Source organism: Phaethon aethereus, assembly GCF_964289735.1.
Source record: "Phaethon aethereus genome assembly, chromosome: W".
Classification (NCBI taxonomy): Eukaryota; Metazoa; Chordata; class Aves; order Phaethontiformes; family Phaethontidae; genus Phaethon; species Phaethon aethereus.
The window spans coordinates 22,707,491-22,734,591 of NC_138581.1; the positions used below are offsets into that span (position 1 = coordinate 22,707,491).

Sequence of the window (27,101 nt, forward strand, 5' to 3'; positions counted from 1 at the left end):
TCTACCTGTTGGTTGAATTGAGCAGTAATAGAGTTTGATTGATCATGTCCTTTTACCCAGCCCACATATAGTGTCCGCTGTTTTCCTATTTCTAACAGTTGTTTCCAACTATCCGTTTGCCAGACTGGAACCCTGTTCACTTGCCAATCATTGACTGCCCAGTGGCCAATCCATTCAGTGGCTCCTTTAAAAACAGCATATGAATCAGCGTAGATATGGCTAGCACCGTGTTGCGCAGCTAATAGAACTGCTCTAAGTTCCCCTACTTGAGCACTGCCTTCACCGGTTTCAATCAATTTTTCTCCTGTTACCACTTCCAGTGCTACAACCGTGTACTTCCACTTGTTGTTCTCCCTATGGGATGATGCATCAGTAAACCATACTCCTGTTAGATCACTGTCTTCCTTTAGAGGAGGTGCTTCCTGAATTGGGGATGGTTTGTTTGGCGGAGCCTGGAACAACAGGGTACTATCTATGTATTTTTGTAGTTTAGATATTTTAATATTACCTTCAGTAATTGGCATAATTTCATTAATGCCCTCTAGGTATGCATACCATTTACGAACTGTGGGTTTCTGAGCAATACCAGCAGGTGGTATTGTCCCTTTACGTACTATGTCCAGGAGGCGGAAGGGTCCTCGAATAATCACGCTTTGTTCTCTCCTTATTTGTTCTGTTTGTTTCACTGCTCGCACTAGCGACAGTAAACCCTTCTCAAGATCTGAATATCTCCTTTCAGTATCGCTGAAAGAGTGAGATGTAAATTCTAGTGGCCTTTCCGGTCCTTCTAGCCCCTTTTGCCATAGGTTACAATGAGAGCCACGTTCACTGAACCCCCATTCCACATGAATAGGGTCAGTTGGATGTATGGGACCAAGTTGTTGGAATAACCTCAGCTCCTTAATTAGCAACTCTAATGCACTCGTATGTTGTTCAGTCCATTCCCATGATTTTCCTTTTTTGAGCAAACTATATAAAGGACGCGCAATAATAGCAAAACCTGGAATGTGTTTGCGCCAATAACTTAGGGTTCCCAAAACTTGTTGTAATTCCTTTACGCTAGATGGCCTTTGTCCATGCTCTATTTTTTCCAGGGTATCCTGAGGAATAGAAGCAGCTCCATTAACCCACCAGACTCCCAGGAATTTAACTTCCTGTGCAGGTCCCTGACATTTTGCGTCTGGAATTTCTAATCCTAAATCGAGCAGTGTTTTCCGAATGATTTCCATGGTGTCTCTTACACCCTCTTGGCTTTTTCCCCCTATCAGAATGTCATCGATGTACTGATATACTGTGCTATCAGATGAAACAGGAATTTCTGCTAAGATTTTAGCCAAAGCATTGTGGGCAATTGTGGGGGAATGTTTATATCCTTGTGGAAGCCTGTTAAAAGTGTATTGGATCCCTTTCCACGTGAAAGCAAACTGTGCTTTGTCCTGTTCAAGGAGAGGGATCATGAAAAACATATCTTTGACATCCAAGGCAGCCATCCAAGGATGGGCAGCGCCTTGTATCAATGTCACTATTTCTGCCATGTTAGGAACTGCAGCAGTCAAAGGTGCCGTATTAGCATTTAACTGGCGGTAATCTACCGTAAAACGCCACTGCCCGGTCGGTTTCTTTACTGGCCACACCGGTGAATTGTATGGCGAATGAGTTCGTTTAATAATGCCTCTTTCTTCTAATTCTGTTACCACCCCGTCAATTCCCATAAGTGCTGCTGCTGGCAAAGGATATTGCCGAACATTAGTGATTTTAGAGGGGGGTAAGGGTATAGATGTTTGTAACAGGCTCAGTTTCACAGTGCCTGGATCCTTTTTATTTCTTGCAAAACTCCACACAGTCCCATCTGGGAGTTTCCACATCCGCCCACGCAATATGTCAAATCCTAAAATATTAGTGTATGCAGCACCAACTAGTACTTCTGCCCGAGTTAATTTACGTTCCTCTGGCAGCCAGAGTGAAATTCTCGCAGTGGGGCCCTCCTTTTCCACACCATCGATTCCGGTTAATTTAACCCTGCGTCGTCCAGGTTTTATGCCCAGGGTTTGTGCTGTTTCATGGGTGATTACTGACATTTGGGCCCCGGTGTCGATGAGAAAGTTTACCAATATCTTCCGGGGTCCAACAGGAATGGCAATTATAGGGTCAGAGTGTTCATTAGAGAGCCATTGAATTGCTAAGACCCGCCGAGCAGGGTGGCTCACTGCCCTCCCCGGGGACAGAAGTTTTTTTTTTCTGGACTTCTGCCCTGTCAGTTAGATTACATACTGGTGCAGAAGGTACGCTTTCTTTATGGTTTGGGGGTTTCCCAGCGAGGCATTTCTCCCCTGTTGGGTTATTCCTCTTACCCAGGGATTGGACTAATGTACGGAGATCCTCTATAGAGGCGCCCCGCAAGATTTGTTGGGGTACACCCAAATCTATGGCTTTACACCACAATTCACCCCATTCTTTACTAGATTTAAATCTCTCATTGAATTTAGGGTATTTGGGGTTTTGAATGTGGACTTGGCAAACTCACCAGGCATGATCTGAGGACTTTGTACTGGACGAACCGACCCAGCCCATTCGGCGTCCGTACCTGTCTATGTCTTGTACAAATTCACTCCAGGTGGGTATGGGGGTGTGCCGATTTCGTCCACGACCGCGATCAGCATCTATACGAGCAGCTTGTATGCGATCCTGGGTATTTGCTACAAACATCTTGAGACAATCAGGGAGGCCACGAATAAGAGAGGTTAATCGGGCTGGATCAATAGGGGCTAGCATCGGGGATTTCCTTAATTCATCTCTCTCATATATTGCCTGAATGCAGGCTGCTTTCTGTACTGCTGCGGCCAGATCGGAATAGCTGGCGGTTTTAATTTCCAGTGGTTCTCCTCTCTCCTGGGGATCTATGCCACCTGTCCAGTATGCAGCTCGTGCAGTTAAGGAGTAACTATGGTCTCCTGGCCTAACAGTTAAAAATACTCCTGGTCCCCAAAAGCCTCCTGCTTCTTCCTCACTTAACATAATTTGGTCTCCTCCTTCAAGAGAAACTCGCCACACATACTCGACTTCTGATTCTCCTGACCGCCTCGAGAATTTCTCTTGTATTTTTATCAGCTCTGCTGGTGACCACGGGATTGTTCGCACAGTAGTGCGGACTTCGTCATTGTCATCAACAAGTCTCAGTTTTAACCAAAGGTCTCAAAGAAATCAATTGAGATTCAGAATCGGAGGTCTCTTCCTCCTCGTCATCATCACTATCAAACCTAATATTGCCATCCCAATTTTCAGGGTTTGTACTACGCATTAATCTACGAACCTGCCTAACTGGAGCAGAAGGCTGCATTTTATCTAACAGACGATTAACCCTTTTCAGCAATTGTTCTTTAATTTCTAGCATTTGTTTTAGATGATCGTTCTCACTTACAAGTTTATCAACTCTGATTCCCAGTTTTTTTCCTGTCTCCCTCTCAAAGGCTAATGATGACTTTAACACCTCATTTTCTGATTTTAAGGCAGTATGTTCTGCATCGGAAACTAGTTTGGGAGCAGGAGTTTCTTTAGCTTCTTGCTGAGCACAAGACAAACAGGCTCCCAACACCGCACAAATTACATCTTTACCCTTTTTTGCTCCAGTCTTTTGCGCAGCCTGACACTGCTCAATACGTTCTACCACTTTCTTTTCATCTTTCCAAAACTTTTGAGCCCACTCCTTACCAGCCTGGGAAGGGGCACATTTGTGGTTTTGCAGCAATTTATCCATGGCAATCCTGTCCGTGACACCAATTTTTTCTGTTGCGTTAAGAGGCAGAGCAATTTGGCAGAAACTAAACCCCCTTGCTTTCCAGTCGATCCTCAGATATCAGAGGGACTGGGGGCGGCTGAGCTTAGGTTCTGAGTGATGCCCAAAGTCAGCGTTAGTAGTCCGGTCGCACCCAACACCTTTGTTGGACTATCACGGGTCCGGATGCACTACTAACATCACACTACCTGCTCAGCCGGACACCTCCTGAACTAACACGGCCGCACTCAGAGGTACGGTCGCGTTCAGGGACCACACACGGCCGAGTCAATCAATAGTGTGATTTATTGAAGCAACAGATATACAGGTTCTTTGGATTGCCGGTGATAAATTCATTACCTATAAAGCACGTGCAAATGCTAAAACTACGAGGGACACTACTTGGCTATAAACGCGTTATAAGATGCAAAGTGACTCTATATAGAGATTTCTAAGTTTCCCGGGAAGGCACTTGGTATGACCAAGGGTTCGAATCTTACCCAACGGCGTCCCGATGGGGGGGAAGAGAGGCTCAGCCCGTCGACTGATCCCAGAAGTTAGGGTGGTACACGACGATGGTATCTTCCCTAACATCCAGCTCTTAAAACATTATTTTATAGTGTTTTACTTTGCAGGTGGAGCTTGAGTGACTCTAGTCATACATACCTTTATCAGGATTGGTGCAGAATTCTCTCGCTTTGCGTTTAAAGGTACAGACTAGGAAAAATTCAGTGCGCACACTCATTGAGGAGGGGTCGCACCTTGGGGGGGTGGTAGCTTTTGAGAGGGGTGTGCGTTTTAGTATTATAATGATATTATAATTAGCAAAGTTCACTCTAAGTACAGCACTTCATCAAAGTTGACAGGTCTTTGGCCCAGGACATCGTAAGCGCAGCTTATCAATGTACATCCTGTGCATCCCTAAACTCCCCTGTTCACAGAGCGTGACCGTGAGGTCTCCACTCCGCTCCACCCTCCATGTAATCTCTCCCAGAGTCAGCACACCAGGCGCCCCTGATGTGGCTAACATCCAAGGCCGTTCAGGGAGTCTCCATGGCACAGACCCGTTGTACATGAGTGCTACGTTCCACCTGGTTTCAAGGCTGTTCTTAGAGGGTAAATTTCCAAAGTACCCCTCAGCGATTACTCCACAAGATCCCTATCCCCATCCTGGGACAGCTGCTGGGACGTCTCACCCTTTGCTGCTCTTGCAAGAACTGGGAGATCAGATGGGGGGCTTTGGATGCTCTTCATTACCTCTTCAGATTCATCCTGCAGCAAAAATGTAAGAGAAGCTGTGGTGGACGGCGTTCCTCCACACGCAGACATCTCCTCATATGCCTGCTTGTTTCCCCGCGTATTGCAACGGGCCCTTCTTGTGCTTGCTCCAGTCTGCCCATGAAAGTCTGCCAGCTTCCTTGACCTGCTCTGCCCCTCACAGCTGCTTCCGCTAGCATCACAGCTCTCATTTTGCTGCAGAAGCTGATCGCTCACCAGAAGTCCAGGTCCTGTTTGTTGCTGCTCTCCTTCCCCGCTCCCCTCAGGACCTCTCAGAGCCCGGCTGTTTCATAGTCCCCACAGACAAAGTTATCACTGGTTACCACGTCCCCAAAATAATTCTGCCCTACTGAAGAACAGCAGATCCAGCTGTGCATCACCCCGGCTGGTCCCTCCAGTGCCTGCAGAAAGAAGCTGTCCCTCACGCCCTCCAGAAATCTCCCTGACTGCTTGCCTCCCGCCATCTTGCAAGCAGGCCTCGGGGACGTTAAAGGGCCCGAGGAGATTCAGGGCATGTGACACGGAGACTTCCCCACGTGCCTTCAGGAAGACTTCATCCACACCCTCTCTCTGAGTGGGGGGGTCTGCAACACACTGCCACCATGATGTCGCCAGCACTGCCTCTCCTCTGCCCCTGACCCACGTGCTCTCTCTCACACTCTCCATTGTCCCCTCTCAGAGCTGCTCCTTCAAATACAGGGCACCCCCCCGCCCCTCTTCCCCGTCTCTCCCAAACAGCTTGCATCCGTGAACAGCAGCACACCAGCCGTGCGAGCCGCCCCCCTCGCCTCAGTTATTCCAACAATGTTGTAGTTGTGCGACTGCACACAGAGCTCTAGTTCCTTTGAGTTTCCCAGGCCGTGAGCGTTTGCACACGTACACTTGAGGCAGGTGCCTCTCATGCTTCTCCAGCATCCCTGGGGTCCCTCTTGTTCCCTCCGCCTGTCACCCTTTGCTTTACACCCCTGCCCACCACCTCCTCCCCTGACTGTGGGTCATGACCTCCCTCCTCAGCCATTCCTAGCTCAAAGTGCTTCGCACCATTTGGTCAGCTTGCTGGCAGAGACAACAGCTGTGTCCTACCGACTCTTCTGTGATCCCCTCCTGTTTAGGCACGACGCTGCCAGTGTATAATCCTGAGCATCCACAGCGTCGCAGGGAATGGGAAGCTGAGAACACCTCCTGGCTTACTTTGCCCAGCACCAGCAACATTGCCACGGTAATGAGCTCCTCCCTCACTGCGCCTCTTGTCCGTGGCATCAGCCGGAGACTTGTGTGCGCAAAGGGATCCAGAGTCAGTGGGGCTGACATGGCCTCCTCACTGTCCCCGGTGAGAGGGTTGCCGCGGTCCCCGAGCAGGGACTGAAGAGGGCTGCACTGCAGTGCCCGAGCCGCGGCTCCAGCCCTCCCGGGCACCAGCAAGGCCTGGTTCTCTCTAGGGCCAGCACACTGTGCCCATGACCCCAAGCCTCCTCCCTCACCCTGAGGGCCCTCTCCTCTCCTCCTCCCCTGTGCAGCCATGGCAGGCCCTGCTTCCAGCTTTCCTGCGGGCACTGCTGCCAGCGCCGTGGGCCCATCTCTCGCCAGAGCTGCTCTCACTGCTCAGCGAAGCAGCACCATCAGGGCACTCGGTGGGACATGTCTTCCCTGCCTTCCTTCCTCCCGTAGGCTTTTGGAAAATATCTCCAGCCTTCGGAGAAGACTGACATCGTCCTCGTGGCCATTGAGGCCATGAGAGACTCAAGCGCCTATGACAAGGAGAAGGCGAGCAGCATCCTGCATGTGGCCATGAGAGAACCCGCCTCCTGGCTGGCAGAGGTAAGCGGCCTGTGGCTGCCCTGCCCTTGAGCCCGTTCAGGCAAGGTTCCTCCCTCCATCCCTCCCTCCCTAAGCCAGGTGCCTCAGGCACCTTGAAGCCATTTGAAGCCAGCAGAGTAGGATGGGAAGGGCAGCAGCTTCAGAGGCAGCTGAGGCAATGGCAGCACTCCTGTGGCAGCACCATCCTCACCTGTGTGCCCTGCAGGTGCCAAACATCGTCAGGGGCGCCTATGAACGCATGGAGTGCATCCGCATGGCATCAGCCCGGCACAGCCTGGACTTGCTGCTTCTGCTGATGACCAACCAGTGCCCCAGGGAAGTGGTCACGAGCCTGTTGAAGCTGTCTCCGTCATGTGACAGGTACCGACCCCAACAGCCCCCGTGGGCTTGTTCCATGTGTGGAGAGGGGCCAGGAGACTTTCTGGCTCCCAGAGCCACGGAAAACCGCAGGACATCCCTGAGGAGCAGGGCCCTCCACCCCACCATACTTTCCAGCACTGGTGGATCGGCCAGGCCCGCAGTAGCGAAAGCTGGCCAAGCCAGCACAGAGTCCCCACCACGAGGTTCCTCTCTGCCCCACGGGGAATGCTACCTCAGCCCTCTCCCGCTTGCCCAGGCAGGGAGCCGGGCACTCCAAACGAGAGCTCGGGAAGGGTCGGGGCTGCAGGACGGCCTGCGTCCTGTGGGGCTGGCCCAGGCACGGTGTGGTGGCCAAGGCAGCCCTGCTGACAGAGCGCTCTGGGCCTGCAGTGCTGCTCGGGCCATGTGGGAGGTGATGCTTTCCCAGCCCCACACAGTGGAGAAGGTCTTGGGGGAGCTGCTCAGCAAGCTCCAGCACCAGCAGCTGCGCAGGACGTTCAGCTCGGACACAGAGGACGCCTGCATCCATCCCTTGGCTGTGAGTGACCAGACCAGTCCTTGCTCACCCTCAGGGCTGTGCCTGCCTCTCCAGGCAAACAGGCACAGCCCTCTCCCCTCCAGTCTGCCCCCAAACAGTCACCTCCTCCGGGACACACGGACACAGCCCCTTAGGGCCAGCAGGGACCTGCCCAGCACCAGGTTCCCCCTGCGCCAGCCATGCAGGGCCACCCCATGCTGCTTGGGCCCCAGTGCACAAACACGAAGCCCAGGCAGCTCCTGCCTGCCCAGGCAGTGCTCTGCTTCCCGCCTGCCTGCATCCCCCTGCCCTGCTCTGCAGACTGGAAACCTGGGGCAGGGCAAGGGCTGTGGCAGGGGCAGAGACATGGCCTCTGTACTGGCTGAGCAGGCTGCAAGGCTGGGCACAGGAGACACTCGCCACCACTCGCGTGCCGTGCCTCCTTTGTGCCACCTCTTTGTGCCTCTCGATTGCTCCTCAGAGACGTTGAGAGGAGGAGGCTGCCGATGCTCAGAGGACAGGAGGAGCCGGCACAGACAACCATGTGGTGGCTTGGCCTGGGCTGGAAGTCAGGAGGTGGGGTGATGGCTCCAAATGCCCTTGCTGCCCCCTTCACGGGCCCCAGGGTCCTTCAGGCTCAGACCTTGCTGCTGCAGCGCAAGGAGAAAGGCTCCCTCACCCCCTGCAGGAGCTCTCACCGTCTTTCCAGGCCATTACTGCTAATGAGTTGGCATATGATGATGGTGCACTCCGTACAAACTTCCGCCACATAGGTCGCGTGCAATTGACTTCATCTGGATCTTTGGATGATTGTCCATTGTCCAAGTCACCATAAATCACCTCCAGCACAGCTAGCTCCCTCAGGTACTACATACCTTTTTCCATGGTGGTCTACTTGCCTGGGTGACATAGAACATCTTCCTTGAAGGGATACCTTTCCTTCACACCCAACAGGAGTCGTCTCCAGAGGCTGAGGACTCATGCACCTTTTCCAATAGCGTTGTCAAATGCCCCCTTCCCTAGAAAGGGATCCCAGCTGCTTGGCTTCCTTACCCTCTAATTCCAGGCTACTGGCCCCATTATCCCAGCATCGGAGCAGCCAGGTGACAATGTGCTCACCTGGACGACGGCTGAAATCCTTTCGCATATCTCGCAGTTCACTCAGGGATAGAGATGGGGTAGTTACGGTCTCTTTTATGAGTCCTTCCTCTTCCTCCTCTTCAAGCAATGACCTGCTCTCTTCCCTCTTCCGTCCTTGTGATGGCCCTGCTTCAGAGCACTCTGCCTCCTCACTCTCTTCCTCTGGCTCCTTCTTAGAAGAATCTTCCTCGTCCCTTACTAAACGAGCTGACTTCCGCTTCCAAGATTTCTTCTTTTGTTTAAGGGCAACTGATACCGGGATGGGCTGATTCTCTGGTTCAACTGCAAGAGTCTGAGTAGGTTCAGTGCCTGTTGCAGGGGTTGGAGGAGTTGCAGTGATCGTCACGGGGGTTGGAGTAATCCCAGGGCCTGTTGCAGGGGTTGTTGTAGTCGTAGTGCCCGTCACATAGTCGTCAGATCCAGAGACCCTCTCTTCTCTTTGAATAGTGTTAAATAGAGCTCGGTAGGCATGGGCCAGGCCCCAGCACATTGCAATGATTTGTGTCTCCTTGGAACTGCCAGGCCGACAGCATACTCTTTCCAAATATTCTGCTAGTTTATCAGGATTCTGCACTTGTTCGGGAGTAAAGTTCCAAAACACCGGAGGTGCCCACCACCCCAGGCATTTGCCCATGCTGTTCCACACGCCCTGCCATTCAAAACTATCCAGCCTTGGGGTAGATCTCTGGATGATATTCTTAAATTGCTTGCTAACCTTAGACAAAACCAAAACAATGTTCCCCAGAAGTAGCAATAGAGGTATTTTAACTACCCAAGGGTGTTCAAAATACTGAAAAGTTATTGTGATGAAGGAGGAAACATCACAGTAGAGGGTAGCAAAGGTGCCATTCTGCATTTCCTCCATAAAAAGCCTTTTGGAGGCGGAAGTATAATTGCTAATCGTCTCCACAAGATAGTACCCAAAATACAGTAACGGCTTTAGTACAGAGCTCAGATACCACATTAAGCTCAAGGTCAGTGTCCTAAAAACAAATCTCCCGGGCAAGACATTACTAATCATTGCAGAGTATAGCAGCCTGCAGAATCTAACACCAATCTTTAATGTGTACGGCAAAGACGAGAGCATGATGCAAATCAAATAAATAAACTGATATCGTGACCTGCAACTGGTTTTACCTCAAGCCCTTCGTGCCCCACATTGGGTGCCAAAAGGGACTGTCGTGGTTTAGCCCCATCCAGCAATTAAGTACCACGTGGGTGCTTGCTCACTGCCCCCCTCCCCCAGTATGACGGGGGAGAGAATCGGGAAAAAAACTTGTGGGTTGAGATAAAAACACTTTAATAGGACAGCCAGAGAGAAGGAAACAACAATGATAACAACAATAATAATACCAACAAAGGAATGTACAAGAACAAGTGATGCCCAATGCAGCAATTGCTCACCACCCGGTGATCGATAGCCCATCCCCGAGTAGTGATTCCTGCCCCCCGGCCAACTCCAGTTTATGTACTGGGCATGACGTTATATGGTAGGGAATATCTCTTTGGCCAGCCTGGGTCAGCTGTCCCGGCTGTGCCCCCTCCCAGCTTCTTGTGCACCTCCTCACTGGCAGAGCATGAGAATCTGAAAAGTCCTTGACTGACTTAGTATAAGCACTACAACTATTTAGCCACAACTAAAAACTTCAGTGTGTTATCAACATCATTCTCATACCAACTCCAAAGCACAGCACTATACCCACTCTCGGGAAGAAAAAACAACTCCATCTCAGCTGAAACCAGGACAGTCTTCCATGTTATTTTCAAGTCCTAAGATTCCAATGCCTATCAAAAAGTATTTTTCTTAGCATAGTGATATTTAGTCCTGCATTCAGAACTACCAAGTTTCAGCTCGTTTCTGTTGCACCAAGTCTCAAGTTCATTTGTTATTGCACTATGGCATCCCAATTTCCCAAATGGCAGAAACATTAAACAGTCCTAAAACACAGCCTGTCCTTGCCCCTCTCCAGGTCGCTCTGTTCAGACACCTTTCATGGTGCTCAGTTTCTGCATGCAGGATATATGCAAGTCAAAACTGCAATGCTGTTATCTGTTGGGTAACATGGAAGATAGTCAGGATTTAGCAAGATATTAGGATAAGCATTAGTTTGTTCATTTTCCCTCTGAGACCCCCAGGAAGTCTTCAGCCAGGGAGGCATCAGCCAGGTGGGGAAGGACTGGTTGCAGCAGCTCCTTGAGACAGGTCCTCAATGTTGTTAACTTTTTATGTTCTTAGCATGTTTTTCCAAAACACTATAATATAATAAATATATATATAAAAAATAAATTCATATCATACCTTTTACCAAAAACACTCTGGTAATTTTGTCAAAGATGAAACTGACATAACCTTTCCGTACCAAATCCATGGCACTTCTTATCCCATGATAACAGTCAGAAAGTACAAGAATAAAGGCAGGATTAAAAATAAAAAAATCAAACTGAATAGACATGGCTTATAAAAGAAATTATAAGACATAGTAAAAGATTCCTTAGCTACATAATTAAAATAATAGGAAATTAGCTGTTTGACAATAAGGACGAAGCTGAGATCAAAGATAGTTGATGCAAAAATTAAGAAACCCATTTCTTAGTTTTCCTTATAGCATATTATGCTTAAGAAAAAAAGGCTAATGGATATAACAATTGCTGATTACAATGTGGAAGGAAAACTCAGTTTAACTTGTCTTAAGGAGAAGGAACATCATCATCATTATGAAGAATTTAAAGAACAATTTCATGCAAACAGTTTTTTGAATGAAATTGGCACTAATGCCATACCTATAGAAAACAGAAGAGACTTACAGTATTATATTATTATATATTATTTATATTCCAGGACCAGAAGGGGACAGAAGGGAAAATTACTTAGGCAGCTACAGGCCTCATTATCTGACCCTGATAAAGAAATATTTTGAAATAAATAAACAAAGATATGCAGATAAAGAGCTGAATGTAGAAAGTGTATTGCATGAAGAAAAGAAATGGTGTGTAAATAAAATTTTTCATATAATGCTTCGTGGTGGCACAGACAAAATACCCTGGGGGTAAGAAAAGATGGTGTTTTAATTTAGCTTGCATGAGAAGTAGATTTGGGGTTTAGACTTGCTTTTAGACCTCATATTTATTTGATAGCTCAGTGTTTCATGAATTATCTAAAAAGGTTGTCAGCACCATAAAACTCAAACATCTGTTTGTGCAATAGAAGTAGAAAATAAGCTGTTTCTGGGTTTGAATATTACCAACCAAAACTGGAAAGGAAAGTATATTTTAGGCTCTCATGAAGCAGCTGGAATTTGGCTAACAATCTCTTTGGAAAACTTCACATTCTAGAGACAATCTACTCCCTTAACAGTATCAATTTTAAATCCTCTGAAAACAGCTATTATTAATTCACCACCATCCCTTAAGAGAAATACTATGTATGGTACAGATTTATCAAAAGATGGGATTTCTTTTATTTCTTGCAGTTGCTGTAGATGGCCACTGGGGTTGCTGGTCTGAATGGAGTTCATGCAATGCTTCCTTCAAGACGAGGACGACCTGGTAGTGTAATAACCCCTCCCAGATGAACAGCGGGAAGCCCTGTGAGTGTGAACAGGAAGAAGACAACGACTGTTATGTCTCTGTGTTCATGGACAGGTAAGAAGATGGTAGATCAAAAGATCTCCATAGTCATGGGGCAGAGTTAAGGAGCCCTCCAGAGTGGGTTTGTGACTACCAAGGAGAAACAGCAAACTGTCCTGTCTGAACTTCTGTGATGGGGACTGAGAGAAGGAGATGTCTGAAAATCTTCGCAACTTGCTTCAAGTTTGCATTTATTCATTGTTTATTCCTAGAAAATGGATGATGAATTGCATACTAAAGTATGCACGGTTTCAACTTAAAATCATAACTGCAACCCCAAACTGGCTCAGTTTCTTGCATCTTCAAGAGCAAGGCTTTGTACAGATTCAGTTTTTCTGCTGGAACCAAGACCCGAAACAGGATTTTCATCATCCCTGCTATAATGGCTACAGCGGAGATTCTGGAATGGATAGGAGAAGATGAAAAGCAATGGGCTTCACAGTTCTTTGTTGCTCATCTCATTTAGATACCACAGGCTGTACAGCTCCATGCTCGCAGAGACCAGCCTCCTTTAACCATTGCCTGATAGCAACAGTCTGGTTTTGACTACACTATCTTAAACCCAACCAAATCATGTGGACCCCTTAGAGACTTTTGTTTCAGATGTGCAAGCTAAGATTAGAGGTGTTTGCACTCCAGGACAAAAGCAGGTTCGATCTCACTGTGTTTGTATGTCTCCAGAAAAGGATTGTGGATAAGTTAAATACTTTTGTTAGAAAAAGAAAAGTTGCAGTTTTTCCACTGATAGACTAAGAGACCATTACAAACTCAAAACAGGAAGAGTAACAAAAGACAACAGTAACTTCAGGATTACTCTCTGTTCAGATATATGCCTCTATCCAGATTAGAGCCCCATTTATAGCCTATGAAATAAATGAACAATGACATTAACCAAATGGCATACCATGGTGCATCCTTCTAGTCTACATTGCCATCTGCTACTGGAGATCCCCACTCTTCCTTTTCTTCCTTTTTTTCCTCCAAATTCTATATTTTAACTGTCATCACCTTGCTATAATAGCTCATGCTCCTTGCGTTTGAGATTCACCTTTTTCAGATTAACACACTGCAAAATACACTGTATGTTTTAGTCTCCAGAGCATATAAAAATACATAAGACTCAGATTTACAGTTTCTTTACACAACATGATCTGCACAGACCTTTGAGTCTTCAAGTGAATAGAGAGGGTTACCCTGGAGGACTGGCCAGGGGGGAGGTGTGGCATGGGGCTGTATGTGGGAAAGATTTGAGCACAGATTGAATATGAACTGGGATGTTGTAGGGCTGAGATCAACACACATTCCACCACAGGGCTCCTGTGTGACCACAGGAAAGTCCCTTGTCATGGGATTCATCTCATTCATGTCAGCTCCCAAATAACCAAGTATCTTCTCTCTCTCAAGAGAGTAGAGAGAGAGCATGTTCAGAGGGTGATAGACATTGTCAAAAATGCATAGGCAGAAATAAACTAGAGAGGCTTTGATGACTAAAGCTATACGCTTAACTCAAGAGCCTAAATTAGGTGAGCTGTATTGCTCCCTCTCTCTGGGAAATGACTGAGCTCCACAACATGATGCTGCTTGGAAATGCCTGCGCTTGCTGAGAACGGATCCACTCAGGAACCAAGAGAAATACAGAAAGAAACTACAAGCAGCATGGCTGTGTTTGCCTGCCACAAGTCCCAAACTAACTGTGCCTCAGAGGCAGACTTGCACACACTGCTGCAGTGCTGCGTTAACTCAGTGAAGCCACCCCAGGGCCTATGGAAGCGTCCCACGTCTTGTGGAGTTAACAGCACCTCCTGTTTTATTATGCAGGCACATGTCCTTCACCTCCCATCTGTTGGACAGGACCAAAGCTTCCTCACCTCACAGCACTATGCTGTATCAGGTCCAGGTCCTGCAGTAGGTGGGTGTATTGTGTCTAGCTGGGAAGGAGTTAACTTTCCCCAAAACAGCCCTCATAGTGCTGTGCTTTGTATTTGTAGCTAGAAAGGTGTTGATAACACCCCAAAGGCCAGTAGGCTGAGGGTGGGCAAGAGGTTGGGAGGGGACATAGCCAGAACAGCTGACCCAAACTGACCAAAGAGATATTCCATACCATATGACGATGTGCTCAGCAATAAAAGCTGAGAAAGGACTTAAGAAGGGGAGGGAGGCGTTCATTATTAAGGTGTTTGTCTTCTGAAGCAACTGAGGCCCTACTTCCAAGATAGTGGCTGGACATGGCCTGCTGATGGGAAGTACAGAATAATAGCTTTTGTTTTCCTTTGCTTCCACACATGGCCTTTGCTTTTCTTTATTAAACTGCCTTTATCTCAACCCATGAGTTTTTCATCTTATTTTCTCCCCCCTGTCCTGCTGAGGAGGGGGAATGATAGAGTGGCTTGGTGGGCACCTGGCAGCCAGCCAAAGTCAACCCAACACAGTCCTTTTCGGTGCCCAACGTGGGGCATGAGGAATTCAAGATAAGGATAGTAACTGGGAGACGTAACGGGCAAAACATGAGAGTGGAATAATTGTGGGGAATTTCTGTTTGTTATAATTGTGGTGAAGGGACAAGGGGTGGAGTGTGTGTAAATTGTCTACTTTTGTGCCTCGTGGCTATGACACCTGCTATGACTGGGAGGACTGTCTAGGTATGACTTCTGATTTATCCAGCCCTCAGGCACTGAAAAAGAAAATATGCTGGCTCCTTCACTGCTCTAAGAATGAGATTTACAGGCACTGTGGTCCATCTGAGTAATTTACAGTGAGAGGATTATGGAAGTGTGGTCAGTCCCGTGTTCCTGCTACTATGTGTTACACCCTTTTGCCTTAGCACAAGTGGTATAGCGTCGCCACTTCCCATTAGTAAGGCACAAAAGGAACTTAAAGATTAAAAGAATTTTTTCAGGTGAATTAATATTTGAGTCTTTAATCACAGAAACATAGTGAGGCTACTATAACCAGTAGTTTGGACTTCAGGAGTTAATCTGGGCCACACCCTCAATAGTGTATAATTAAATTATGAAATTAAATTATGATACTACTTAAAAAGCAAGACTGGGGCCATCAGACTTAATGGGATTCTAATGGTAAAATTTGCAAATACCCATATGTGAAAACTGTGTTTAAGAGTTTTAATGAACTAGTTAAACTGTTTGGTGAAATCCTTAAGACAATTATTTTCTAAACACCGTTGTGCAACTTGGCTATTTATTGTGTAACCAGGTGATAAGAGCAATGGGTTTTCCTGTAAACATCTGAGGTGCTGTCTGGCTCTGTGCACATCAAGTACTTGCCAGGAAAAGGCTGAGTGGCAGCCACGCTCATTCCTCCACTTGGTTCCAGAGATAAATATGATCCTTATTGCACTTTGCTTATGATAAATAAAGCAACAGCAGTGTGCAGCAATCCTGAAACTCCATTTTGCAGATGCAAGATTTCTGCAGCACAGGATTTGAAGTAGGTGGCTGTAAAGCTACCGCACGAGGTATTAGTCCTTTTGGGGCTGAAGTAGGGGGCAGGACCAGGTCTGCCCCTCGAGGGGCATGGTGTGGTGGAGCCTCCGAGCACCTCAGGCTCCTGGAAAGGTGGTTATAATTTAAAAAAAATAAAATTTATTCCAGAGCCCCTAAGAAGCCTAGATCTGCTCCCACTGTGGAAGTGGCTTAAAGCTGGATCCTGTGCCAGCACTTTGGTGTTTTTCTCTCAAAATCCCACAGAGATTCCCTGTTCAGTGAGCAAAAATGAGGGAGTGAGCAAGAATACCAGGAGAAAAATACATTAAATAAAATAAGTTTTCATTGTGGTGCTCAAGAGGTTCGAATTGGACTTTCCTCCTTACCATCTCCACAAAAGTCCTCTTTCCCGTGAGTATGCTCAAATATCTAGGAAATGGAAGCTTTGTTTTTCCTGAGAATGAGTATCAACACAGAGGCAGAAGATACTGCAGTACCATGTGAAAGCAGCTAAACTGAGGAAAACGCATATTTTTTATGTTTTAAGAAAGGGAAGGCAGAAACTTGGCGAAGCCACCGAGGCGAAGGGCTACGGAGCGAAGGATCGCGCCGAGGGAGCCTTCCCGAGGCGGCCAAACCGCGAAGGCGGCAGCACAGGGAGCGAGAGAGTGCCCCAGCTTCCCCCCCCGACCCCCGGCCGGCGGAGCGGGCTCCTAACGAGCGGCAGCTCTGACTCAGCGTGGGCGGGGCCCAGGGCGGCGGCGGCCAAAACCCTTCGCCTACAAGAGCAGCCCCCGGGAGCGCGAGCGACCCGGAGCGCGGCGAACAGGGCGGGCAAACAGGGCGTGGCACGTCAGGAGGGCGTAGCGCGTCAGTTTGCGCGTCAGTTTGCGCGTCAGTTTGCGCGTCAGTTTGCGCGTCAGTTTGCGCGGGCAGGGCGCGCAGGGAAGGCGTGCGGGCGGGGTACAGTACAAGTGGCCATCGTCCTCCTAGAGGAGGCTCAGCCATGGTCGCCACTCGGCTGAAAACCGGGGCCAGAAAGACTGTGGCGACACAGACGGAGCTCCCGCTCAGGCACGCGGCTGTCCAAGTATCCGGCTGCAGAGAGTGCCTGAGCCTGTCCGGTTGTCCCAGAGACCGATGGGGACGCTACCTGCGTGCGGTGCGACCAGGTCAGCGACCTGCTCAGCCTGGTGGCAGAGCTGAAAGAGGAAGTGGAGAGGCTGAGGAGCATTAGGGAGTGTGAGAGGGAGATAGATTGGTGGAGCCACTCCCTGGCGGCCCTGAGGCAGGGGCAGCTGGTGGAGGCTCCACAAGCAGCAGGAGATCCCCTGTCCTCTTGCTGCCGGGCAGAAGGAGAGGACCTAAGAGATGAGGGGAAATGGAAGCAGGTCCCTCCTCGGAGAGGTCGGCGAATTCCCTCCCGGCCTCCCTCACCGTCCCAGCTGCCCTTACACAACAGGTATGGGGCTCTGGAACATGAGGGACTGGAACATGAGGACCCTGACGAAGGTCCGTCCGAGGGGGTGCCTAGGGTGAGTCAACGAGCCCCATGCATCAAGACGTCCTTAGTTAAGAAAAAGAGGAGGGTGATTGTTGTAGGTGATTCCCCCCTAAGGGGTACAGAGGGCCCAATATGTCGACCAGACCCAACTCACAGGGAAGTCTGCTGCCTCCCTGGGGCCTGGGTGAGAGACATCACCAGAAAACTCCCTGGTCTGGTTCGGCCCACTGATTACTACCCGCTGTTGGTCATGCAGGTTGGCAACGATGAGGTTGCGCTAAGAAGCCCGAAGGCAGTCAAAAAGGACTTGAGAGCACTGGGGCGACTGGTCAATGGAGCGGGAGCACAGGTAGTGTTTTCGTCAATCCCTTCAGTGACGGGGAAGAACGCTGAAAGGAACAGGAAAGCACACCTGATCAACACGTGGCTCAGGGGCTGGTGCCGTCATCAGAATTTTGGGTTTTTTGACCACGGGGCGGTTTACATGGCACCAGGTCTCCTCGCAAATGATGGAGTGCAACTGACGCCGAGGGGAAAAAGGATTCTTGCTCGTGAGCTGGCAGGCCTCATTGAGAGGGCTTTAAACTAGAATTGGAGGGGGGAGGGGCTAAAACCGGGCTCACTAGAGTTGAACCTAAGGGTAGGTTCAACGTGCCAGAGTTGAAATCTATAGCCCAGCTCAGGTGCATCTACACCAATGCACGCAGCATGGGCACCAAACAGGAGGAGCTGGAAGCCATTGTGCAGCGCGACAGCTATGACGTAGTTGCCATCACAGAAACATGGTGGGATGCTTCTCATGACTAGAGTGCTGCAATGGATGGCTATAAGCTCTTCCGAAGGGATAGAATGGGAAGGAGAGGCGGTGGGGTGGCTCTGTATGTTAGGGAGTGTTTTGATTGCATAGAAATCGAAGATTGTGAAGACCAAGTAGAGTGCTTGTGGGTAAGGATGAGGGGGAAGGCCAATGAGGCAGACATCCTGCTGGGAGTCTGTTACAGGCCACCCAACCAGGATGAAGAGACGGATGAGACATTCTATAAGCGACTGGCGGATGTCTCGCAATCGCTGGCCCTTGTTCTTGTGGGGGACTTCAACCTACCGGACATCTGCTGGAAGTATAACACGGCAGAGAGGAAACAGTCTAGGAGGTTCCTGGAGTGTGTGGAGGATAACTTCCTGATGCAGCTGGTGAGTGAGCCCACCAGGGGAGGTGCCTTGCTGGACCTGCTGTTTACAAACAGAGAAGGACTGGTGAGAGATGTGGTGGTCGGAGGCCGTCTTGGGCTTAGCGACCATGACATGATAGAATTCTCAGTTGTGAGTGAAGTAAGGAGAGGACTCAGCAAAACTGCTATCATGGACTTCCGGAGGGCAGACTTTGGCCTGTTCAGGTCACTGGTTGAGAGAGTCCCTTGGGAAACAGTCCTGAAGGACAAAGGGGTCCAGGAAGGCTGGACAGTCTTCAAGAAGGAAATCTTAAAGGCGCAGGAGCAGGCGGTCCCCATGTGCCGTAAGAAGAGCTGGCGGGGAAGGCGACCGGCCTGGCTGAACAGGGAGATTTTGCTGGGACTCAGGGAAAAGAGGAGAGTTTATCACCTCTGGAAGAAGGGGCAGGCAACTCATGAAGAGTACAAGGATCTCGTTAGGTCAAGCAGGGACAAAATTAGAAAGGCAAAAGCCCAGCTAGAGCTCAGTCTGGCAACAGTCGTAAAGGATAATAAAAAATGTTTTTACAAATATATTAACAACAAAAAGAGAGGCAAGGAGAATCTCCATCCCCTACTGGATATGGCGGGGAACATTGTCTCCAAGGACGAGGACAAGGCTGAGGTACTTAATGCCTTCTTCGCCTCAGTCTTTAATAGCCAGTCCAGGTATCCACAGGATATTCAGCCCCCTGAGCTGGAAGACGGGGATGGAGAGCACAATGTACTCCTCATAATCCGGGAGGAAGCAGTCAAGGACATGCTAAGCCACCTGGACACCCACAAGTCTATGGGGCCTGATGGGATCCACCCGAGAGTACTGAGAGAGCTGGCGGAGGAGCTTGCCAAGCCACTCTCCATCGTTTATCAGCAGTCCTGGTTAACAGGGGAGGTCCCAGAAGACTGGAGGCTTGCCAATGTGACACCCGTCTACAAGAAAGGCCAGAAGGAGGATCCTGGGAACTACAGGCCTGTCAGCCTGACCTCTGTGCCAGGGAAGATTATGGAGCGGTTGGTTTTGAGAGTGCTCACAGGGCATCTGCAGAACAGCCAAAGGATCAGGCCCAGCCAGCATGGGTTCATGAAAGGCAGGTCCTGCTTGACCAACCTGATCTCCTTCTATGACCAGGTGACCCGCCTAGTGGATGAGGGAAAGGCTGTGGACGTTGTCTACCTGGACTTTAGTAAAGCCTTTGACAGCGTCTCCCACAGCATTCTCCTGGAGAAACTGGCGGCTCGTGGCTTAGACGGGTTTACTCTTCGCTGGGTGAGGAACTGGCTGGATGGCCGAGCCCAGAGAGTTGTGGTGAATGGCGTTAAATCCAGCTGGCGGCCGGTCACGAGTGGTGTTCCCCAGGGCTCGGTTCTGGGGCCAGTCTTGTTCAATATCTTTATAGATGATCTGGATGAGGGAATTGAGTGCTCCCTCAGTAAGTTTGCAGATGACACCAAGCTGAGTGGGAGTGTTGATCTGCTGGAGGGTAGGAGGGCTCTGCAGAGGGATCTGGACAGGCTGGATCGATGGGCAGAGGCCAACTGTATGAGGTTTAATAAGGCCAAGTGCAGGGTCCTGCACTTTGGCCACAACAACCCCATGCAATGCTACAGGCTTGGGGAGGAGTGGCTGGAGAGCTACTCGGCAGAAAGGGACCTGGGGGTGCTGGTTGACACCCGGCTGAATATGAGCCGGCAGTGTGCCCAGGTGGCCAAGAAGGCCAACAGCGTCCTGGCCTGTATCAGCAATAGTGTGGCCAGCAGGAGTAGGGAAGTGATTGTGCCCCTGTACTCGGCACTGGTGAGGCCGCAGCTTGAATCCTGTGTTCAGTTTTGGGCCCCTCACTACAAGAAGGATATTGAGGTGCTGGAGCGTGTCCAGAGAAGGGCAACGAAGCTGGTGAGGGGTCTGGAGCACAAGTCTTATGAGGAGCGGCTGAGGGAACTGGGGTTGTTTAGTCTGGAGAAGAGGAGGCTGAGGGGAGCCCTTATCGCTCTCTACAACTACCTGAAAGGGGGTTGTGGCGACGAGGGTGTTGGCCTCTTCTCCCAAGTAACTAGCGATAGGACAAGAGGAAATGGCCTCAAGTTGCGCCAGGGGCGGTTTAGATTGGATATTAGGAAAAATTTCTTCACTGAGAGGGTGGTCAGGCATTGGAACAGGCTGCCCAGGGAGGTGGTGGAGTCGCCATCCCTGGAAGTGTTCAAAAAACGTGTGGATGTGGCGCTTCAGGACATGGTTTAGGGGACATGGTGGTTCTGGATTAATGGTTGGACTTGATGATCTTAAAGGTCCTTTCCAACCTAGTGATTCTGTGATTCTGTGATTCTGTGATTCTGTGAACTTAGTTTCCTGCTGTCGCAAATCCTGATCCTGCCGACTATGCAAATTTGTCATGAATGGGCGATTTAGACTGCTTAAAGAACCACTGTCAAAGGTATCAGCAAAAGTGGTTTTATTGAAATATGATGTTGTAAAAGTGAGATTTAACAAAGCTCAATGGCAAGGTTCACTCTATTACTGTACTGCACAAAGGATATAACAGTGATTCAAAACTACCGAGACAGAATCAAAGTTACCAAGACAAAATCTTAGTGCACTATAATACAAGGTTATGTGTGATATCGGTCACTTACCAAAGATCTGCAATTGGTAAGAGGTCTCTCTGCCTCAAGGAGCAACCTTGAGAGGCATCCCAGCTCAGGGGGAGATCACTGCCATGCAACCACACTGCTTATCAGGGAGAGCTCAAAGGTGGCTCGCTTAGGCTGTCATATTTATGGGATAAAGTGGTTGGCTTGTAGTCAAATTACATGCAATGGAAAAGGTATGCATGAGACTCCTTGTACCCACAATTTTCTTTGTTCCTGAAAGAGAAGAGGAGGCTGAGGGGAGACCTCATCGCTCTCTACAACTACCTGAAAGGGGGTTGTGGTGAGGTGGGTGTTGGCCTCTTCTCCCAAGTAAATAGCAATAGGACGAGAGGAAATGGCCTCAAGTTGCGCCAGGGGAGGTTTAGATTGGATATTAGGAAAAATTTCTTTACTGAGAGGGTGGTCAAGCATTGGAACAGGCTGCCCAGGGAGGTGATAGAGTCACCGTCACTGGAAGTGTTCAAAAAACGTGTAGACATGGCACTTCGGGACATGGTTTAGTGGGCATGGTGGTGTTGGGTTGATGGATGGACTTGATGATCGTAAAGGTCTTTTCCAACCTTAATGATTCTGTGAAAAGATGGAGTGAGCAATTAGAGAGAAAAAAGATAGAAAAAGGAGCCCTGTGAAGATTTAGATGGGTCACATAAACAGTGAGATGTAAGGGACTGGATGAAGCATTTGAAATGCAGCCTTCATTAATCTTTTGTCTCTCTTATCTCAGGCTAATTTATTTTATGGACATGGAGGTCTGTTCCTGCTGATGTATCAAGATGATTATCAGGCAATCTTACTGTTTTTTTGAACTGTTTCTTAATCAGGAATTCTCAAGATTTCTTGAGGCCCTGTGCTGGTTTTCTGCACTTCTCTATGTTTGAAGACATGAATCACCAAGTCACTATTATTTCTGTGCTATCTATCAGGAAATTTCCAGATTATTTTCTTTTGCCTCCAACAGCTATGGAAGCTATTGCTACCCAGTGGGCTCGTGGTCAAATCACATGTTGTGCCAGTTGCCACAAGAAAAAGGCTAGAAATTATGGACAAGGAAGTTGGGAGTAACCAAGGGGCAAACATCCAGCTGCTCTCCAAACATGCTACTCCTGAGCAACTAATACAGAGCAAATCACTGCTTAAACTAATTTCGCTTTTATTCTACTTGTTTTCATCTATAAGCTGTCTGCAAAAATTTACAATTTTCTCAATAACCAAAAAGTGCCATTAAGTTCTAGAGAGCGTAAAGGTCAGGAGAGCCTTTCAGTCAGTGCAGTGGCAACCTTGCCCTCCAACATAGCTTCCCCCAGGAGAGGGAGTCTCCAAGGGAAAGTATACCTCTCTTGTTCTGGCTTAATCCTCATTGCCAGCACCACAGAAAGCAAAGCTTTTCCAGCTGAGGTTAGGGTTTATGGGAGGAAGCATTGCACCTGTGCTTACAAATGTAGCTCATGGTGATAGCTATGACAATGTAAAATGGCGATTTTTCATTAAGCGGTTCTGTGTACAAGAAGCTGCGAGCATAGGAAGTCTTCTCATTACTTTAAGCTGGCTTTATTATTAATGCACATTGCTTTGACCTTTAAGAGCTTCAGGCACAACGGCAGGCTCAGCGCTGTGCATACTGTTTGCTCAACTGAATAAGGCACAGTAGGAAGAAGTTACATTATTAAAAGAGAAGAATCATGCGTCTTACTTTGTAAAGCCTTACTTTTTTTGGAATCTAAATCTAATCAGTGCATGCATATCTTTGTGCGGCTTTAGGAAAAATGTATTTACAATGTTAGACACTGTAATCCATCACTATAAATGCTACTTTGGTGATTGCACTTCAGGAACATTTTTTCATTCTGATGGAAATGTGAGGTAAACTTGCCAGTGCTAAGTCCAGGGCCTAAGCAAGAGCCCTGTCATGAGTGGTAGTGGCAAGAGCAGCTCTGCCTAATGAAGAGCCTCGAGCCCTGATTCAGAGCCTACCAGAGTCAATGCACAGTCTCATCAGCTACGGTGGACTTCACAGCAGAGCTTACATTTGGTAGAGCGAGGTTCAAAGTATACCCTGCCCAAGAGTTGACACATTTTGACATATCCCCTGGCAATAAGCAAAATAAACCATAACATATCTTATTAGCTCTGTGCGTTGCAGGGACTTATGCTGACAAGGGTGACAGTCTCCCCCTGGTATTTGAGCTGCCCAGCCTCGCACTTGATTATGGTCCGACAGGCAGCAGAGCTGCTCACTTCAGCACAGATCTGGATGCCTCCCTCCTTGCATAGCCCATCTTCACAAACACGGCTGTTGAATTGCACTAAGCAAAAGCACAGAGGAAAAAACGCTCAGGATGGCATCTGACTCAATGAAAACCAGACTAAAAGGTTTCCAGCAAAACCGTAGGAGTGATAGCAATTTATGAAGGGTGCTTCTCCTAAACAGAAGTAATATTAGCTGCTATTCAGGTTCAGTGCAAAAAATTAGAAGTGCAAACAAGTGGTGCACTACTGGGGCTTCCTACACTTGGAGAGGTTGGTTGTGCTTATCAGAAAAGTTTGCTCAAGGTGCCTCAGATATTGCTCTCAGACATCTCTGATGTTACTGCTTGAAATCTGCTAGCACTGGTTCATGTATCTACTGTTTCAGAGTACAGATAACATATAAGATGAGAGATCTGTCCTTGGACAGTAACAAACTGATCATGCAAACACAACCTGTATTTTTACTTATATCTAGGCAGTTTCACTAAGATCAAAGGATCTACTCTTACAAATAAATGTGCATAGTTTTATCAGTGACAATAGCTAAATAATCGAATAAAAAGAAGGTCCAATCTGAGATTTCTTGTTCAATAACTGTCTTTGTTTTGTTGTTGTATGTTTATTTTTTGCCTGTGTTTGTTGAAGCTCCAGCCAGTTTTGATTATTTTTTTTTGTTACTATTTTTGTCTGTTCAACCCTGTTAGACAAAACAGAAGAACTCCTATCAAGTAACCTTTTTTATTTTCAAAATATGACAATAACTGTGCCTTCTATCTGAGGCATTTCTAAAAACCTAATTTACTCCTTTATCTTTGCATTTCTGGCAACCCTCTATTAAATCCAATGTAGTGTAGGAGACTCAGGGAAATTAGTGATAACATTAGCATACAGGAACCCTAACAGACAATGAAGCCTTCTGTTTTCTCCTTTGTGTGGTCACATGGCAAGAGAGGTACACACCTCTGCCCATTTATTGATGACCATATATTATGTCTTCTGAGGCAGTAATCATAGAATCTTTGGGTTGGAAGGGACCTTTAAACATCATCTAGTCCAACCCCCCTGCAATGAGCAGGGACATCTTCAACTAGATCATGTTGCTCAGAGCCCCCTCCAACTTGACCTTGAATGTTTACAGGGATGGGGCATCTGCCACCTCTCTGGGCAACCTGGGCCAGTGTTTCACCACCCTCACTGTGAAAAATTTCTTCCTTATATCTAGTCTAAATCTACCCTCTTGTAGTTTAAAACCATTACCCCTTGTCCTATGGCAACAGGCCCTGCAAAAAAGTCTGTCCCCATCTTTCTTATAAGCCCCCTTTAAGTACTGGAAGGCTGCAAAAAGGTCTCCCCGGAGCCTCCTCTTCTCCAGGCTGAACAACCCCAACTCTCTCAGCCTTGCCTCATAGGAGAGGTGTTCCATCCCTCTGATCATTTTGGTGGCCCTCCTCTGGATCCACTCCAACACATCCAGGAGTGCTGAGGGCTCCAGAGCTGGACGCAGTACTCCAGGTGGGGTCTCATCAGAGAGCTCAGGAGCTCAGGTGAATGTCTGCAACTATATCAGCCCTTTGTTATTACTGGATATGTGTTTTCATTTATTGCAGTCTGATGGTTGTTGTATGTGTAGCCAGCCCAGAATCAGGGAGGGCAAAAGTCAACCCTATGGCATTTCTGTGCTAATAGCACAATGCTCTGCATCTCCATTGTCTCTCTGAAAGTTTTCAAAAGCTTGGTTTATTTGTTAAACTTTGGTTCCAGCTGGAAGATATCTATGAAAGCTCATTCCGGAAAGTTTCACAGTAGCAGTTAGAGTTAATTACTGACTTCTCAAGTAAGCTGACAAAATTTTAATGAATTTCAGATGGTCCTAAAAATGTAGTCCAAAAAGACATCCTCATAAATTCTGTTTCTTTGAAGACCTGCCTTCATTTTCTTCCCTAACTCTTCTTTATAGGAGAGGAATCTTTGTTCTGCTTATTGAAAAACATTTTTTAGGTTTTAATTTCAAGATGCTTGGAAATTTTCAGAGGGAGGCTGATGGATTTTGATGAAATATTTTTATTCAAAGTTTGCTGCTTCAAGCATTTTAGCTTTCCAACTAGTTACAATAATAATTCTAAAATATATAATGCACATATACCAATGACTCATAAAGAAACAGAAATATAAAAGCATGGGTAAGGTTGCTAATGGCTAATGTTTGACATTCTATTCACTCTACAAAGGACAATCAGAAAGAGATGATATTTTGAAAAGCATCAAGATGTCAGACTAAAAAAGACCTTCTGGATCATCAGCTCTAGATACTGCTGTCTCAGACAGTCATATAGAACTGTTTATTAAATTATTAAACTGTAAGAATTAAATTCATAGTTAAACAATATAGAAGAATACAAGAAAAAATCAACAAAAACTGAAATCATTGGATACTTGTGAAAAATTTACCTTCTCTGGCTCTGAGGACCAGTTGCACGCAACAAGCTCTGCAATCCTCAGTGTGATTTAACCTCTGATACACCCCTTTATACACTATGTGTGGTTGCGGGAGAAGGATGGACTTCACAACTCTATGAGAGTTATATTCCAAAGCCCTTTATTGTCTTCTCTGACTCCAATATATATCATAATTTTTGCTTAGTCACTGCGCACACACTCATGATTGGTTAAAACTTGTTACACACACTATTGCAATTGGCTATATACAAAATATCACGCGCTGTCCACGCGCCCCTCACACAGTCAGGATTGTTGCTTGCAGGTGTTCCTGTTTTCCTTGCTTCTTCTTAGTTGTTTATCACAGCTCCTTCTCCTCAAGGCCGAGCCCTGCAGGTGTCCAGCTGTTTACCAGCTTCTCAGTGCCACAGCTCCTTCTCCTTAAGGTCGAGCCGTGCAGATCAACGCCACAGCTCCTTCTCCTTAAGGTTGAGCCCTTGCAGGGTGATCCCAACATCTCCCCCTTTTTGTTTATCTAAAAACAAAACCTGATGGATCATTTGCAACCTAAGGACTGTGAGGAAGATGGACTATCTGTACCTTCTTGTATAGTCCTGTGCCACGAACTCAGCCCAGCAGTCGGTAGGTGCCAGCTTTACGTGGGCGTCCCCACGGAGGCAACGGTGGCCTTGCCGTACACCGATCCCCCTGCTCTTCGGGAAATCCCGGTATTTATACATTTGCCAAGGAACGAGTTTCGACACACGTGGCCAGTGAGTGTCGGAACACGCCTCGGTTGCCACCTCTCAACACAGGGAGCCTATGGCGCATGTGCCCGCTGGCCAGACGTGCTGCACGCGCCACAGCCACCCCGTCTATTGGTTCGTAGGCTTTGTTCACATGGCATCTTACTATAATCCAGCAGTCACATATCAACTATGCTTAAATTAATAGCAGAATATTACAAGGCAAACAATTCTAGTTGTACTACTCCTAGCAATAGAAGCTATAAAGCTATGAAAACCAATATTATATCTTACCAAAGGATTTGTAGTTATAGAGCACTTTGCCTTAAAAGCCTTCCATGTTTGTCTAATGATAA

The 27,101-nt window shown here is 47.7% G+C and overlaps 1 pseudogene across 1 annotated transcript in view; it reads left to right on the top strand.

The window, feature by feature from the left end:
• The window catches only part of LOC309415144 (complement component C7-like), an 83,879-nt pseudogene that overhangs the window by 8,320 nt on the left and 48,458 nt on the right, over positions 1 to 27,101 (top strand). The window contains exons 8-9 of the transcript in view: positions 6,719 to 6,868; positions 7,074 to 7,190. The product of the transcript in view is annotated as a complement component C7-like (transcript). The remainder of the gene's footprint in view (positions 1 to 6,718; positions 6,869 to 7,073; positions 7,191 to 27,101) is intronic.